At 35.0% G+C, this 19,550-nt stretch overlaps 1 pseudogene; it reads right to left on the bottom strand.

The window, feature by feature from the left end:
• Nucleotides 1-8,680: 8,680 nt before the first annotated feature.
• Nucleotides 8,681-8,797, bottom strand: LOC114478662 (uncharacterized; annotated as a pseudogene).
• Between the last annotated feature and the right edge of the window lie 10,753 nt (nt 8,798-19,550).

Raw genomic sequence — 19,550 nt, forward strand, 5'->3', positions numbered from 1 at the left:
TGTACCAAAAACACATGAAATGACAACACAAATTAATTTTTCCCTGTATTAATGCTCAGATTGGTCATTATTCTAAATACTGACACGAATGTTGATAATCCCTTTTTTTGTGGCCCCATCAACATTAGACTTTTCCTTCTGGGAACACATGATTGCACTTTGACATTGTAGCAACACGTTATAATATTTTACATGAATGACCAACATGTGAGGAAGTTTTTGATGACAGTGGTAAATTATATTTAACTTTATAACAGATTTTTAAACTCTTAAAAGTGTTGCTTGAGTTTTGGATTGTTCAGGATACTTTTTAAATGTAGTAAAAAAAAAAGAGAGAAAGAACGATGCATCATTCTGGTTCTTAATAAGCATGTAATAATGAAAGACTGAGTACATTTACACATTTGGTTGAGTTGGGGATACGTGTGAGAAGATCAGTGCAGCAAAGACCATGGAGACGTTGCGCAAGATGGAATTTCAGGGACGAGAGAAGGATCTTAAATCAGAGTAAGAAAGCAAACTATCCATTTGGAGAAGAGCTAATATTACTCATACCTCACAGGGTTCAAATTCATACCACAAGTTATGATGAGTGACAGGAAAGGCACACAAATGATTCACAAAAAAACATTTGGCCCAAAAGCCTATCAAATGTTCTAACTCCATAGTGGCTATAAAGTGGATACAGTTCACATACATTAAAAAGGCAGAATTATGAAGAAGAAAAATCACTTTATAATGGTTCTGTTACAGTGATATAAATCCCTTTAGCCTCATTCAGAGGGACAAAGTTGAACAAGTTCTGCTTCCTCCCTCCCTGTTATTCCACATTTTGTAAAAAGTCAGCTCAAAACGGGACAGTTGGATTTTTCTCACCATGTGACATCACATCGCGAAAACTCCTCCTCCTGACAATCCTGGCTCCTCCTACCCTGTAACAATGTGAGCTCCTCCCTCTCAAACTACCTCACAGCTAAAACAAACACTGTGGTTTAATATAGAATATATGTTGTACTTTATTGTCATATATGTAAAGCTACATTTAACCCCTCCCCGAGGAGCTGTGGGCAGCCACAATGTAGCACCCATGGAGCAGTTTCACTTTTAGTACCCGTTATATGTTTGTGACACAATGCGATGCAGTGGTTTTACAAAACAAATGATTATCACCTTAAATTCCTGTGGTTAGTAGAGATGAGGAGGAGAAGAAAGTGACTCAGTAGCTGACTTACTCTGCTGCTGCTGGTGTGATAAAAACACCCTGAAGCAGCACTGAGACGGACTCACAATCACAATAGCCTCTTTAATATACATGTGTTTTACTGTAATGTTCAGGTTTTTTTTTGGCTAAAAACAATAACAAGAGTGTGTGGACAGCAAATTAAAATCACAATGGTGATCACTGATTACCCTCTCCTAGAGGGAGACATGAAGTCAGCGTCTACAGACACGCCCACTCATGAATATTGATGAACGCCCCAAAACAGCTTGTTTTTAGAAGCATCATTAATGTCACTTTTCAGAGGCTAAAACTCTAGAAAACAGGCGAGTTTCGGAAAATAAACCTCAAATATTACGTTGTTGTGGTTCTTAGAACAAATAGAGATGTGTGAAAAACAGCAAAATACTCGACTTTTAAAGAAAAGTAATTGTATAAAAAACGATAATCAGTGAGTGTGTGTGTGTGTGTGTGTTTAGAGTTTGGAGTGTGCTCCTAACATATGTTTTTAATCTCAAGAATACCATTAAAATACACTGGCGTCAAAGATTTAACATGTTAGCTTAAATCACCAACGGCTAATGCTAATGTATCATACTGTTATCTCAGCTGGAGAACTGAAATGTGTAACATGAGTTCATGGTAATATATCTACTAGCTTTTATTTTCATCTATGTGCTACGTACACCACATTCGTTTCCTGTTTTTAACTAATCCCTGAGGAGCAGTGGGTAGCTGTAGTGTAGCGCCTGGAGAGCAGTTGCGGGGCCTTGCTCAAGGGCCCACAGCAATGGCCGTCCACTGTGGTTATAACAAAACATTAAATAAATGCTAAATTTGGTATTAGCCCTTTACACTTTACACATAACCTCTGCTGGAAGTGTGGTGGCAAAATTGATTAATTATGTATACTCATATATTTGCTTTTTGATCTCATTCAGCTTAATACCCCAATTTGGAACTTTCCACTCCTGTCTGATGTCTTTTCCTCTTCCTGCAAAGTCAGTGTGCCCATACTCCCATGATACAGCTTCTCTAAAGGAATGTCAGTTGGCCTCAGTTTAATCTCCAAGGCCAGAGCACGTCCAAACCCACCCCGACATCGGAGGTGTCACCTCCGGCAGACTCACCTTCCCCCGCTGGTCTCTTCTTTGTTGTCTGTGGAAGGGGGGAGGTGGGACAGTGGGGTATAAATGTGTGTGAAAGGAACATTTGGGCCTTCTTCGCGTCTCTCCTCTGGCCAGAGGAGACCACTTCTTTGTCTATCCCGCTTTGTACCTTTTTATTTAGTTTAGACTAAATCATTTTTTATTACTTCATCATCTTTCCTGTCTGGTCTTCATCATTTTTCACCGCAGAGTGTGTTTTCAAGTCAAAGACGAGGTAACCGTAAATTTCACTGTAACAGAAGTATAAAAGTCTGCACTGTAACAGCAGAGGGAAATACGCAAGATAATAATGGTGTAGCAATATTTCAATTATTGTATCGATCCACTAGGTGTCACTGAACCTCAATGCATTTTAGCTTGAAGGTTGACTTTATTTTATGTGGTTACTTTTTTATTAAGCATTTAAGAAGTTAACAGAATCAGAATCTGCTGCAGAAACAAAAGTTAAACTATTTTGAAAAATGTAATTCAACAACCACTTGTGTTTGATATTGATACTTGAATTTCAGTTCGTTACTATTTACTTGTTCTCACAAGTTTTTTTTTTTTTTTTTTAAATGTATTATATAATTATTGATATTGCGATGTATTGCAACGTCTATCTTATTGTTTAATATTGCGATATATCGTATCACTGAAAGAAGAAAATGCTTTTCTAAAACCTTGGGATGCTCACTTGGTGTGCTTTATTTCACAGCTCAGAGGCTAGCATAGTGAGCTAACAGCGAGGCCTTTGGAAAGCAGAAGGTGATAATGATCCTGGAATAGGGAATAGTGTTCAGGAAGCAGCAGCTGTCCTGCCTACGTGTTCACCTTCTCAGGATCTTCTCTGGTCACTGGTCGTGTTGACAACAAGCAGGACGGCAGCGTTTTCCATCAACCCTTGAAGAGGTGTCTGGTGTCATGACGAGTACGCGTGGTGACTGGAAAAGATAGTGGGACAGCATTGCAGGGGTATCTTCTCTTTCTGATTAAGTACTATCGTTGGCATTGGTGGATCTACTCTCGTCTGGATGACATAAAGGAAATTAGTTGTAAAACATATCGTCACCCTGAAAAAAGAAGCAAGTGGGTCTGAAAATGGACGAATGGTTGGATGAACTTTAAAACAGACGTGGGCAACTGACGACATGTAGCCCTCGCTCTTACTTTGAGTGAACCCTGAAGTAAACGCACAAAATGAGGTCAAAACAGATACAAAATTACAGAAATATACACTAGACAACATAAATAGACAAAATGACTCCAAAAACGGCACCAAATGATAAAAAAAATTATAAAATTACAAAACAACATAAACATAATAGACTAATACCCAAAAAATGACTCAAAAATCACAAAATGACAACACAAATTGGCTCATAAAACACAAAAAACCAAAACAAATGAAATGAGAGGAAACAATAAACAATAAATTGTACCAAAAACACATGAAATGACAAAACAAACTTATTCTTTCTTGTATTAATGCTTATATTGTTCACATTGTTTTAAAACACCAACATTGGACTTTTTTTTCTAGAGAATAAAATATTGCACATTGACATTGTATCAACACGTTTTAATATTTTACACAGAGGGAGTTTTTGGATGACAGTGGTAAATCATCTTTAACTCTATAATTGGTTTTTAAACTCTTCAAAGTGTTGCTTGAGTTTTGGATTGTTCAGGATACTTTTTAAATGTAGTAAAAAAAAAGAGAGAAAGATGATTAATGATTTGAGACAAAAACAGATAAACATGAAACATCAAATATCTTCTGCTTCATCAATTCAATATTTACAGGTTCATGATGAATGTTATGATCAAAACAAGAATTTCAACAGAACAAGTGAAAACATTTAAAATTTGAATTTACTACAATTTGAAAATGACTGTTCTAGACCGACTTGCTTTTGTAATTCATTTCATCTGATGACAGTAATGCTTTTATCAGATATCTTGTATTTTTGTTGTCATTTTGTATGTTTTTGGAGTCATTTGTGTACTTTTCTCTCATTTCTTGTATTTTTGTTGTCGTTTTTCTGAGTTTGGAGTCTAGTCATATATTTTCATTGTCCTTTTGTGTTTTTTTGGAATTATTGTGTATATTTTTGTCGTCACTGTATATTTTTTTTTGTCGTCCTTTTGTGTTTTCTTCTGTCATTGTGTAATTCATTTCATTTGATGACAGTAATGCTTTCATCAGATGCATAAAATAAATCCAATAAATGCCTTTTTTTAATTGTAGAACAGACTGAAAACACTATTTCTAACATGTTTCCTGTTGAGATGTACTTTTTGTGTATAAAGGTAGTGAAGTAATATCATTACATGATAATAATTTATAATTTTACAACACTATGTGTGAGAGTACAGTTTAATACACATCATAATAATATTATCTATAAATTATGTACATCCACAACTCAGAAGAAAATTGTGTAATGAATAAAAATCTGAGTTAAAAAGTTAAATGCAAAAAAAAACATGTTGTGGGATGAATAATTTATTAATGAGCAAACAGTTCTAAAGATGAGATAAAAGTTATTTCTAAATGTTTCTTTAAGTGAACAGGGCTTACTGTACGTAACAATGCTCAGAAAATTTAGTTTGAGAAATGCATCACAGATTCATGTCATTATTCAAAGCAAACTTGTAGTAAGTTTTTTTTTTTTTTTTCAAGTTTTTTTTTTATATAAACTGGAAACAAACCAAAAAAACTGCTTTTTAGTTTGGAGATAGAAATGGAAAGCCTCACTCTAGCCTGCGTTCCTCCTCCTGATCTGTTAAAGATCACTGTAACCTTTTAAAGCAAATAAAAACCTACAGTATAAACTGCACCATAATCTAATAAAATCATTTATTTTTACGGCACAGCAAAGTGCTTTGCTCCAAAAGCTCAAAACGACTTTTGAAATGTGAGCTTTGGAGCAGATTTTACAAATTAGTAAACTGGTGAAAACATGCAGACAACTAATTTAAAGCTTAGATGTAATTCAACGCAGATTCACCCAAAGTCAGGCTAGAATTATGGGGCGCCGATTATACAGTTACACATGCTGAAATAAACAGAAACTTTTTGTAACATTTAGCAACAAACCATGTTTAGAAAACACGTGAATTTAATGAAAGATACTTTTGTCCAGATTTACAGCAATATTTGTGAAATTTGTGTGGGGGTTTCTCATAAAAATGTAATGTCAAAGTTAAATCTAAATATTGAATGTAAATCTAAATGTTAAACATTAAATCAAAATATAAATGTTAAATGGAAATATTAATCTTAATCCAATTGTTAAATATGAAATCCAAATCTAAATGTTAAATCTAAATGATGCATTTAAATATAAATGTGCTCTAGTTCAGCAGGAACAGGAAAATAGTGATCTGATTTAGCCAGAAACAGGATATTAAAGGAATCACATCTGTTTATCAAAGGAGTGTTAAACAATTAAATGTGTAAGTAAAAAAAAACACCAAAAAACCCCCAAAAAACAAACATCGTCCCATTTTGCAGAACACTAATAGCCAGCAGATATGTCACTTCACAATATTTGTACATGAGGGTTTTTGAGGATGCTGAATCAATTTTTAATGGGATCCACGCTGGTAAACCAATGGTTCCCACTTAACATCAAGAAATCCAAGATGGCTGCCATCCGTTTTGACAATTTGGATGTTTTGTCATAACTTTGGTTCTCGTTGACATAGAAGCTTGATCTCATTGACAAATACTAGGTTTTCAGGGTCAAGCAACTCAATAATAAATCTTAAAATACTAAAAATTGTGCTCAGAGCAAGATCCAAGATGGCCGCCATCTGTATCGCGAATTTCAATCTTACCAGAACTTTGATTCTGTTAGACATAGAAACTTGATCTTTGTGGCAAAAAGTAGGTTTTTGAGGACAAGGATTGTCCTGAGATAGCTTAAAATACTGTTAATTGATCCAGAGCAAGATATAAGATGGCCACAAAAAAGCTTTACACATGGAAAGGGTGGCCATCTTGGATTTCTTTTGTTTTGAGTGAACCATTGGTTTAGCAGCATGGATCCCATTAAAAATGGATTGAGCATTCTGAAAAACCTTCATGTACAAATGTTCATGCTTTCTTCCAGAAGTGAACATTTTATAGCCCAGGGGTCTACAACCTGTGGCTCTGGAGCCTCATGTGGCTCTTTGACTGTTTTGCAATGGCTCCCTGTAGCTTTAAAAAAATGTTAAAATAAGGAATTGTTATTTTTTACAGAGGGTTTTGATGAACAATGACATTAACTTCAAATAAAATTATGATAAAACAATTGGCTAACCTAAAAATAAATCACATTGTACAATGACTCAGCACCTTCCTACTTCACCTTGTGCAACATCTACAGACCATCAACTGTCCTGCACCTTAAGTTTTAAATCCCTGGTAAGATAATTAAACTAACAAAGAGACTATTCAAAAAAATATTCAATATTATTTTAATTGTATAGAATTTTATAAGTTTTCTTCATTGAGAAGATGTTTTTTTGGCTCCGGAAGGACTTTAATCCAGGTGAGATTTGGCAAAATGGCTCCTTTGAGGTTAAAGGTTGCAGATCCTTGTTATAGTAAATATTGCTACTCATCTGCTGGGCTTTGATGTTTAACTAAAACAACTTCTTTGATTAGAATAATCTTTAAGAATAATAAAAAAGTAGCCACTCAACAAAGACAATAGGTCAACTTAGGTCTAGAAATGCTGTGTTTAAAAAGAGCTTCAGTTACACATGATTAATAATGAGCTGGTATTAGAAACAACATGAGCTCAGAGATGGACAGCTTCAACAGGTGGAGAGGATATTAAGGGGGTGGGGGCCCGTTGGGGGGGGGGGGTAAAGCCTTTTATCTCTGCTCAGAGGGAGAAAGTGGTGTCAGTGGGATTTCTAGAAATAGCTCACCCTAGGGTCTGGACAGAGCAGATATGAAGCATGAACTGTGAGGTGTTGAAGCTGGAGCATCCGACCGTTGTCATGGATACTCATGGAGCCACATGTTAACTTTGATTTGGGATCATTATCTGAGAATAATGATACATATTTCCATGTCATGAGCTACATTTATCACAGCAGGGGCCACAAAGATTTGAATGTCTGATACGAGGGCCACATTATCAACATTCATGTCTGCATTTAAAATAAAGACCAATCCGAGCATCAATACAAACAAAGGGTTTGTGTAGTTTGTAACAGTTTTTTCTGATTTTTCTTTTCATTTTGCTCATTTTTCTCCCTTTTTGTTGTCATTTTTGTGTATTTGTAGTCATTTTGTGTTTGTTTGTTGTCACTTTTCTGTTATTTTTGTGTATTTTATGGTCCTTTTGTGTATTTTTCTGTGTATTCAGTCATTTTTTTGTCATTTTGTTTATTTTATTTTATTTTATTTTTTTTTTTGTCATTTTCTGTGTATGTGGTATTTGGACTAATTTTGTGTATTTCTGTTGTCACTGTATATTTTTCTTTCAATTCATGTATTTTTGTTGTCGTTCTGTGTGTTTGGAGTCATGTTGTTCATTTTCCTCACCTATTGTGTATTTTTTTGTTGTCATTACGTGTGTTTTTGGAGGCATTTTTTGGCCTTTTTATATATCTTTCCCCACTTTCTTGTATTTCTGTTGTTGTTTTGTGTGTTTGGAGTCTATTTTTATATTGTTCACTCATTTTTGTGTAGTTTTATGGTCAATTTGCATGTTGTTGTTGTCATTGTGTGTGTTTTTTGGAGTCATCTTGTATATTTTTGTCATCACTGTATATTTTCCAGTTTTTTTTTTAATCCTATAGGGATGTTGAATACAAAATAGAATGTAGATGAATAGTCTGGTTTACCTACTTAGAGGAATGAAATAATCCCCCTTTACTTCTAATATTTACATTTTCATGAATTGGCACATTTTCGTTATTATCTTTTTATTTCTGAGTGATGCAAATATATGTTTTTTTGTTCCTCTGCTGAATGTTGCTACTGTAAAGTTGTTGAACCCAAATATAATTCAATCATACTATAATAATAATACATCAATTTTATACAGCGCTTTATCATAGACACTCAAAGACGCTTTACAGAATCAAGGCATTATTCTTTCACTCCACACTTAGTGGTGGCAAGCTACTGTTGGAGCCACAGCTGCCCTGGGGCAGACGGACGGAAGCGAGGCTGCTATAGTGCGCCATCGGACCCTCCGACCACCACCAACACTCACACACACACTACGTTCATACTCGGCAATGTGGGTGAAGTGCCTTGCCCAAGGACACAATGACAGATACCACTGCAGCGATTGCCACCCCACTGTGGCACCTGGAATTCTCAGTGGTCTCCATCCAACTACTAACCAGGCCCAGACCTGCTTAGCTTCCAAGATCTAATGGGATCGGGCAATGACAGGTTGGTATGGCCACATCAATGCTATTAATTCTATCTTTTATTTTTGATGTTTTAATGTCTGTAATAAACATTGTACAATTATTGGTTTAAATGTGATGTTTTTTCACTTCTATTTATTTTGAGGCTTTATTTATAGTTTTGTCTGTGTTTACTTGTCTCTGTCTCTTATTCATCTTCTACACGTGTTCATGGCCCCTCCCTCTCTGCTGCTGCCCCTCATCTGTCATCTGTGGTTATAATAAAGTGAGCGCTTGGTTGAGTGACTGTAGGCCTGTTTTGTTGTCTGACTTTACGCTGCATATTATTGGTCACAGTGTACTTGTGTAAAGCATTATCACAGTTTAAGTGTTGTCATCATTGTGGCTCCACCTGCAGCACTGCACTGACAGCCAGGGTTAGGGTCAATTATTACTGTAATTAGGTAATTTTTAATTCAGTACAATTATGACGTAATTATAATTGTATCTTAAAAAATCTGTAGCCGTTGTAATTGAGATTGGATAATTGACTTTGTAATTGTAATTGTCATGGAAATTCTATAAAAACTGTCAGTGCCGAATCAATAAAATTGAAAAAAAATGGGTTCCCCCCTGAAAAAAGGCTATCATAAAACCCTAAAAATGAATGCAAGAATTAAACTGGGGTGAAAATCCAGTAAGGCCTGAAAAATAAGAAAAATGTGGAAAAACACCCAAAATAGGAGGCCAGTCCATGTGTCCATAACTGTCTGTCATTGGCTGGTCTCATCAGATCTCAGAAGCTTAGCAGGGCTGGACCTGGTTAGTACTTGGATGGAAGACCACTCAAACACCTACATTTAAGAGGTAAGGCACAAAAACGGGCGAAAAAATGTAAAATGTCTCAAAACAGAGATGCCTCTAGGTGAAGATACAGGTCCATGCCTTTGCTAAGAGTTTAAATGGTTCAGACATACAGGCATAAAAACGGGCAAAAAAACTGACAAACACTCAAAAAACAGACGTAAGGCATGAAATAGGGCGAAAAAGTGTCAAACACCGAATTTCAAACGCCTCAAAATGGAGGTGAGGCTATAGTAAGGCATAAAAATTTGCGAAAAACTTTCTAATGCCTCAAAACGGAGGTAAGCCTATAGTAAGGCAAAAAAAACGAGCGAAAAAATTTTTTACACTGAAAAACAGAGTTAAGGCATAAAAAAAAAATGTGAAAAAATTTCAATTGCCTCAAAATGAAAGTAAGGCTATAGTAAGGCATGAAAAAGGGTGACAAATCTTCAAACACAGAAAAAAGAAGGTAAGGCTATAGCAAGGCATAAAAATGGGCGAAAAAATTTCAAACACCAAAAAACGGAGGTAAGGCTATAGCAAGGGACAAAAAAGGGCCAAAAAATTTCAAATGCCTCAAAATGAGGCATTTGAAATGTGAAAAACTTTTGAACGCTTCCAAATAAAAGTAAGGCTATAGTAATGCAAAAAAACGGGAGAATAATCTTCAAACACCGAAAAACAAAAGTAAGACTATAGCACGGCATAAAAACGGGCAAAAAAATTTCAAACACTGAAAAACAGAGGTAAGGCATAAAAAAATGTGAAAAAATTTCAATTGCATCACAATGAAGGTAAGGCTATAGTAAGGCATAAAAACGAGCGAAAAAATTTCAAACACTGAAAAACAAAAGTAAGGCTATAGTAATGCAAAAAAACGGGAGAATAACCTTCAAACACCGAAAAACGGAGGTAAGGCTATAATACGGCATAAAAACAAGCGAAAAATATTAAAACGCCTCAAAACGGAAGTAAGGTTATAGTAACGCATAAAAACAATCAAAAACATTTTCAAACCCCAAAAAACGGAGGTAAGGCTAACTTAAAATGCCTCAAAATGAAATTAAAGCTATAGCAAGGCATGAAAACGGGCGAAAAAATTTCAAAAACCAAAAAACGGAGGTAAGGCTACAGCAAGGCATAAAAACGGGCGAAAAAATTTCAAACCCCAAAAAACAGAGGTAAGGCTATAGCAAGGCATAAAAACAGGCAAAAAATTTTCAAACACCGAAAAACGGATGTAAAGCTATAGCAAGGCATAAAAACGGGCGAAAAATCTTCAAACACCGAAATCAAAAGTAAGGCTATAGCAAGGCATAAAAACGGGTGAAAAAATTTCAAACACTGAAAAACAGAAGTAAGGCATAAAAACGGGAGAAAAATCTTCAAACACCGAAAAACGGAGGTATGGCTACAGTAAGGCAAAAAACAAGCGAAAAATCTTCAAACACCGAAAAACGAAGGTAAGGCTATAGCAAGGCAAAAAAACGGGCAAAAAATTTCAAACACCGAAAAACGGAAGTAAGGCTATAGTAAGGCAAAAAACGAGCGAAAAATCTTCAAACACCGAAAAACGAAGCTAAGGCTATAGTAAGACATAAAAGAAAGTGAAAAATATTCAAACGCCTCAAAACGGAAGTAAGGTTATAGTAACGCATAAAAACGATCAAAAACATTTTCAAAGCCCAACAAACATAGGTAAGGCATAAAAACGGACAAAAAAACAAACATCAAAAAACGGAGGTATGGCTATAGCAAGGCATAAAAATGAGCGAAAAAATTTAAAATGCCTCAAAATGAAGTTAAAGCTATAGCAAGGCATGAAAACGGGCGAAAAAATTTCAAACACCGAAAAACGGAGGAAAGGCTACAGCACGGCAAAAAAAACGGGCGAAAAAATTTCAATCACTGAAAAACGAAGGTAAGGCTATAAAAAGGCATAAAAATGAGAAAAAAATGTTCAAATGCCTTAAAATGAAGGTAAGGCTATAGTAAGGCAAAAAACGAGCGAAAAATCTTCAAACACCGAAAAACGGAGGTAAGGATATAGCAAGGCAGAGAAACGGGCAAAAAAATTTCAAACACCGAAAAACAGAGGCTAAGCTATAGCAAGGCTTAAAAAAGGGCGAACAATCTTCAAACACCGAAAAACGGAGTTAAGGCATAAAAAAACGTAAAAACATTTCAAATGCCTCAAAATGAAGTAAGGCTACAGTACGGCAAAAAATGAGCAAAAAATCTTCAAACACCGAAAAAACGGAGTTAAGGCATAAAAAAAAGTGAAAACATTTAAAATGCCTCAAAAAGAAAGGTAAGGCTATAGTAAGGCAAAAAAAATTGTGAAAAAATTTTGAACGCCTTCAAACAGAAATAAGGCTATAGTAAGGCATAAAAACAGGCGAAAAATATTCAAACGCCTCAAAACGGAAGTAAGGTTATAGTAATGCATAAAAACGATCAACAACATTTTCAAACCCCAAAAAACAGAGGTGAGGCTATAGCAAGGCATAAAAATGAGCGAAAAATTTTCAAATGCCTCAAAATGAAGTTAAAGCTATAGCAAGGCATGAAAATGGGCGAAAAAATTTCGATCACTGAAAAACAAAGGTAAGGCTAAAGCAAGGCATGAAAATGGGCGAAAAATTTTCAAATGCCTTAAAATGAAGGTAAGGCTACAGTAAAGCATGAAAACGGGTTAAAAAATTTCAAACACAAAAAAACTGAGGTAAGGCTATAGCAAGGCATAAAGATGAGCGAAAAAATTTCTAATGCTTCGAAACGGAGGTAAACCTAGAGTAAGGCATAAAAACAGGCAGAAAAATTTTAAACACCGAAAAATGGAGTAAAGGCATAAAAAAAAATGTAATAAAATTTCAAATGTCTCAAAATGAAGGTAAGGCTATAGTAAGGGATAAAAATGGGTGAAATAATTTCAAACACCGAAAAACGGAGGTAAGGCTATAGCAAGGCATAAAAACGGGTGAAAAAATTTCAAACATTGATAAACAGAGGTAAGGCTATAGCAAAGCATAAAAATGAGCGAAAAATGTTCCAATGCCTCAAAACGGAGGTAAGCCTAGAGTAAGGCATAAAAACGGGCGGAAAAATTTCAAACACCAAAAAACGGAGGTAAAGCTCGAGCTAGGCATAAAAATCGGCAAGAAAAAATCAAACATCGAAAAAAGGAGCTACGGCGATAGTAAGGCATAAAAACGGGTTAAAATTTTTCAAACACCAAAAAACGAAACTAAGACTATAGTAAGGCATAAAAACGGGCAAATAAATTTCAAACACAGAAAAATGGAGGTAAGGCTATAGTAAGGCATGAAAAAGGGTTCAAAAATTTCAAACACCAAAAAACGAAGGTAAGGCTATAGCATGGCATAAAAACGGGCGAAAAAATTTCAAACAGAGAAAAACGGAGGTAAGGCTACAGTAAAGCATAAAAACGGGTTAAAAAAATTTCAAACACAAAAAAACTGAGGTAAGGCTATAGCAAGGCAAAAAAATGGGCGAAGAAATTTCAAACTGAAAAACAAAGGTAAGGCTATAGCAAGGCATAAAGATGAGCGAAAAAATTTCTAATGCTTCGAAACGGAGGTAAACCTAGAGTAAGGCATAAAAACAGGGGGAAAAATTTTAAACACCGAAAAACGGAGTAAAGGCATAAAAAAAAATTGTAATAAAATTTCAAATGTCTCAAAATGAAGGTAAGGCTATAGCAAGGCATAAAAAAAATTTTCACTCATTTTTATGCCTTGCTATAGCCTTACCTTCGTTTTTTGGTGTTTGAAATTTTTTTACATTTTTTTTATGCCTTACCTCCTTTTTTCGGGGTTTAAAAATTTTCACCCGTTTTTATGCCTTACTATAGCCTTACCTCTGTTTCGAGGCATTAAAAACATTTTCGCTCATTTTTATGCAATACTATAGCCTTACCTCCGTTTTTCAGTATTTGATGATTTTTTGCCCTTTTTTTATGCCTTACTATAGCCTTACCTTCATTTTGAGGCATTTGAAAATTTTTCGCCTATTTTCATGCCTTACTATAGTCTTACCTTCGTTTTTTGGTGTTTGAAGATTTTTCTGCCCATGTTTATGACTTACTAAAGCCTTACCTCCGTTTTTCGGTGTTTGAAGATTTTTCGCTCGTTTTCATGCCTTACTATAGCCTTACTTCCGTTTGGAGCCGTTTGAAAATTTTTTACAATTTTTTCTGCCTTACTATAGCCTTACCTTCATTTTGAGGGATTTCAAATTTTTTCTTCATGCCTTAACTCCGGTTTTCTGTGTTTGAATTTTTTTTGCCCGTTTTCATGCTTTACCTTCGTTTTTCAGTTTGAAGATTTTTTGCCCGTTTTTATGCCTTAAAAAAAGGCATAACCTTCATTTTGAGGCATTTGAAAATTTTTCGCCTATTTTCATGCCTTACTATTGTCTTACCTTCGTTTTTTGGTGTTTGAAATTTTTTCGCCCGTTTTTATGGCTTACAATAGCCTTATCTCTGTTTTGAGGCGCTAAAAATTTTTTCACTCATTTTTATGCCATCCTATAGCCTTACCTCCATTTTTCGGTGTTTGAAGATTTTTTGCCGATTTTAATGACTTACTATAGCCTTACCTCAGTTTTTCGGTGTTTGAAAATGTTTTGCCCATTTTTATGCCTTGCCATAGCCTTACCTCCGTTTTTCGGTGTTTGAAATTTTTTTGCCTGTTTTTATGCCTTACTTTCGTTTTGAGGCATTTGAAATTTTTTCGCCCATTTTAATGCCTTACTATAGCCTTACTTCCGTTTCGAGGCATTAGAAAATTTTTCGTCCGTTTCTATGCCTTGCCATAGCCTTACCTCCGTTTTTCGGTGTTTAAAGATTTTTTGCCCGTATTAATGCCTTACTATAGCCTTACCTCCGTTTTTCACTGTTTGAAATTTTTTCACATTTTTTTTAAGCCTTACCTCCTTTTTTCGGGGTGTTAAAATTTTTCACCTGTTTTTATGCCTTACTATAGCCTTTCCTCCGTTTTTTGGTGTTTGAAGATTTTTTGCCCGTTTTTATGCCTTGCTATAGCCTTACATACGTTTTTCGGTGTTTAAATTTTTTTCGCCTGTTTTTATGCCTTGCTATAGCCTTTCCTTCATTTTGAGGCATTTGAAAATTTTTCGCTGTTTTTCATGCCTTACTATAGCCTTACCTTCGTTTTTTGGTGTTTGAAATTTTTTCGCCCGTTTTTATACCTTACTATAGCCTTACCTCCGATTTTCACTGTTTGAAATTTTTTCACATTTTTTTTAAGCCTTACCTCCTTTTTTCGGGGTTTTAAAATTTTTCACCTGTTTTTATGCCTTACTATAGCCTTACATCCGTTTTTCGGTGTTTCAATTTTTTTCGCCTGTTTTTATGCCTTGCTATAGCCTTACTGTCATTTTGAGGCATTTGAAAATTTTTCGCTGTTTTTCATGCCTTACTCTAGCCTTTCCTCCGTTTTTTGGTGTTTGAAGATTTTTTGCCCGTTTTTATGCCTTGCTATAGCCTTACATCCGTTTTTCGGTGTTTCAATTTTTTTCGCCTGTTTTTTTGCCTTACTATAGCCTTACCTCCGATTTTCACTGTTTGAAATTTTTTCACATTTTTTTTAAGCCTTACCTCCTTTTTTCGGGGTTTTAAAATTTTTCACCTGTTTTTATGCCTTACTATAGCCTTTCCTCTGTTTTTTGGTGTTTCAATTTTTTTCGCCTGTTTTCATGCCTTACTATAGCCTTACCTTCGTTTTTTGGTGTTTGAAATTTTTTTACATTTTTTTTATGCCTTACCTCCTTTTTTCGGGGTTTAAAAATTTTCACGCCTTACTATAGCCTTACCTCTGTTTCGAGGCATTAAAAACATTTTCGCTCATTTTTATGCAATACTATAGCCTTACCTCCGTTTTTCGGTATTTGAAGATTTTTTGCCATTTTTTATGATTTACTATAGCCTTATCTCTGTTTTTCGGTGTTTGAAATTTTTTCGCCCGTTTTTATGCCTTGGCATAGCCTTACCTCCGTTTTTTGGTATTTGAAGATTTTTTGCCCGTTTTTATGCCTTACTATAGCCTTACCTTCATTTTGAGGCATTTGAAAATTTTTCGCTGTTTTTCATGCCTTACTATAGCCTTACCTTCGTTTTTTGGTGTTTGAAATTTTTTCGCCCGTTTTTATACCTTACTATAGCCTTACCTCCGATTTTCACTGTTTGAAATTTTTTCACATTTTTTTTAAGCCTTACCTCCTTTTTTCGGGGTTTTAAAATTTTTCACCTGTTTTTATGCCTTACTATAGCCTTACATCCGTTTTTTGGTGTTTCAATTTTTTTCGCCTGTTTTTATGCCTTGCTATAGCCTTACTGTCATTTTGAGGCATTTGAAAATTTTTCGCTGTTTTTCATGCCTTACTCTAGCCTTTCCTCCGTTTTTTGGTGTTTGAAGATTTTTTGCCCGTTTTTATGCCTTGCTATAGCCTTACATCCGTTTTTCGGTGTTTCAATTTTTTTCGCCTGTTTTTTTGCCTTACTATAGCCTTACCTCCGATTTTCACTGTTTGAAATTTTTTCACATTTTTTTTAAGCCTTACCTCCTTTTTTCGGGGTTTTAAAATTTTTCACCTGTTTTTATGCCTTACTATAGCCTTTCCTCTGTTTTTTGGTGTTTCAATTTTTTTCGCCTGTTTTCATGCCTTACTATAGCCTTACCTTCGTTTTTTGGTGTTTGAAATTTTTTTACATTTTTTTTATGCCTTACCTCCTTTTTTCGGGGTTTAAAAATTTTCACGCCTTACTATAGCCTTACCTCTGTTTCGAGGCATTAAAAACATTTTCGCTCATTTTTATGCAATACTATAGCCTTACCTCCGTTTTTCGGTATTTGAAGATTTTTTGCCGTTTTTTATGATTTACTATAGCCTTATCTCTGTTTTTCGGTGTTTGAAATTTTTTCGCCCGTTTTTATGCCTTGGCATAGCCTTACCTCCGTTTTTTGGTATTTGAAGATTTTTTGCCCGTTTTTTATGCCTTACTATAGCCTTACCTTCATTTTGAGGCATTTGAAAAATTTTTCGCCTATTTTCATGCCTTACTATAGTCTTACCTTCGTTTTTTGGTGTTTGAAATTTTTTCGCCCGTTTTTATGCCTAACTATAGCTTTACCTCCGTTTTTCACTGTTTGAAATTTTTTCTATGCCTTACCTCCGTTTTTCGGGGTTTAAGATTTTTCACCCGTTTTTATGCCTTACCTCTGTTTTTCGGTGTTTGAAATTTTTTCGCCCATTTGTATGCCTTGCCATAGTCTCACCTCCATTTTTCAGTGTTTGAAGATTTTTTGCCCTTTTTTATGCCTTACTATAGCCTTCCCTCCGTTTTTGGCTGTTTGAAATTTTCTCGCCTGTTTTTATGCCTTGCTATAGTCTTACTTTCATTTTGAGGCATTTGAAGATTTTTCGCTCGTTTTCATGCCTTACTATAGCCTTACTTCCGTTTGGAGCCGTTTGAAAATTTTTTACAATTTTTTCTGCCTTACTATAGCCTTACCTCCATTTGGAGGCTTTTAAAATCTTCTCACAATTTATTTTGCCTTAGCTTATTTCTGTCTGCTATTGGGAGGAATCGAACCCATGTTTGTGTGGGGACAGCGACATCCATGACACCGGTTTACACAGACTTATCCACTACACCATCAGTACTCCACTTACTGAAACCTGCTCGTGGCGTATTTAACTTTTAACTTTAGGTTATTTGAATTGAAAAATTATATTCATTTAAAGCACTGACAGGTGACATTTCTATTGAGGGAATGAGATTTGAACCCCTGCACCACTGTGCCAGAGTCACAGAGATGACACACCACACTAAAGCTCCTCTTGCTGCTTACACTTCTCACTGCGTATTTGACTTTTGTTTTTAGGGTCATTGAGTTGAAAAATTTTACCAACACAAAGTATTCACACGTGCTGTTTTTAGAGGAGAAATGGGATTTGAACCAATGCTGTGCCAGAGATAGTTACACTAAACCTCTTTGTACTGCTGACTTCTCGTATCATATTTGACTTTTAATTTAATTTTAATCCAAAAGCTTGTTGCGGTGTGAGCCATCAGGAACACAATACTTTCCTGATAAAAGAAGGAAAAGTGTAGCAACTGCTTTACCACTACACTACATGTACACTATAGGTTTATATCACTCATAGGGTATTTGACTTTAACATTTGTGGATATTAGCTAAAACTTCATGTGTTCCAACAGAGAGTATTGAACCCATACACTGTTGGTTAGAGAAGCCGTTCTGACAGGGTAAGCTAAACTCTGCTTCATACTGTTATGATAATGATTTGTGGTGTTTATGATTCAAAAACAGTTTTGAAAAAAGGACCTGACATGGCAAACGGACTCATTTTTATTTTTGCCTCACGTCAGTGTTACCTCTGATTTTTTGGTGTTTGTCTGATTTTCATCATTTTGTAATCTGTAATACAGTCTCAAACCCATTTTAGTGTGATTGTCATATTTGCACTGGTTTTTCCGTTCCTTATCTCAGAAAAAGAATTCTAAAAGTTTTCAAATTTTTTTACTTTTTTCTCATTTTTCATGCCTTGCTGCATTTTCATCAGATTGACACTAGTTTTGAGGGTCTTGTGGTAGCCGTATTAAAAAATAAATAAATAAAATGTTGCCCGTACCTCCATTTTTAGGTGTTTGACATTTTTTGCCCTAGTTTGTGCAGAGATAAGGCTATGGTAAGGCAAAAAATAGGGCTTAAAAAGTGACAAACCTGCTTGTCATTGGCTGATCCAGTAAAATCTCAGGAGAGAAGCAGGGTTGGACTTGGGCAGATCTTGGATGGGAGACCACTGAGTTATCCTGATGTCACAAGTTTATAGTAAGGCATAAAAATGGAAACACTTTTGATTTTTTTTTGAGACAAGGCTATTAAAGACCCGACTTGTTCAAATATGATGAGAACAATCAAACTGCGGTGAAAATGCAGTAAGGCATAAAAAATTAGAAAAATTTGAAAAACACAAAAAATGGAGGTTAGGTTATAGTAAGGCATAAAACGGTAACATTTTTAAATGATAAAGCAATCAAAATCCCCTACAAACTAGTGCAAATGATGATGATCAAACTTAAACTGGGTTGAAAATGCAGTAAAACAGTGTCAAACACCTAAAAACGGAGGCAAGGCATAAAATTGAAAGAATTTTGATTCTGAGATAAAACTATCATAAGACATAAAAATGAAAAACATTTGGATGTTATTTTGATAAGGCGATCATAGGACCTTAAAACTGCTTCAAATATGATGAGAACACTTAACCAGTGGGAAAAATGCAGTAAGGCATGAAAAATGAGAAAAATGTGAAAAACACCCACATTTCTGAGGTAAGGTTATACAGTATATACAGTAAAATATAAAAATGGAAAAACATTATTATTTTTTTTCAGTCATGGCCAGACAATCGCACTACATGATATTATACATACATACTAAGTTACCACATATTTGGTGTCTTTTTATGCATTTAAATTTATTTTTTTTTTAACCCAAAGAAATGCTATTGAACTGAGTATTTAGGTGACGTCAATGACCCACAGATCAAAACCATTAAATTAACACTGCATGGCAGGATTTTTTAAAAGTTGAGAAGACTTTTCTCCACACAATCTTTTTTACAGTGCATAATGTGTTGGAGAGAATGCAGTTTGTAAAAATGGGTGCGCATGCATCAAAATGTTTGGACATTTCCTGTGGAGTGCCCCAAGGTTCAATTTTGAGTGCAAAATAATTTACCTTGTATATAAATGACATGTTTAAGAATTCTCAGCTGTTAAAAATGATTCTATTTGCAGATGACACTAATATGTTTTATTCAAATGAAAATTATTGTAAACTAATTAGTACTGTCAACAATGAATTAAGGAAAGTGAAAAAAATGGATGGACAAAC

The sequence above is a fragment of the Gouania willdenowi genome, chromosome 16 (genome assembly GCF_900634775.1).
Source record: "Gouania willdenowi chromosome 16, fGouWil2.1, whole genome shotgun sequence".
NCBI lineage: Eukaryota > Metazoa > Chordata > Actinopteri > Blenniiformes > Gobiesocidae > Gouania > Gouania willdenowi.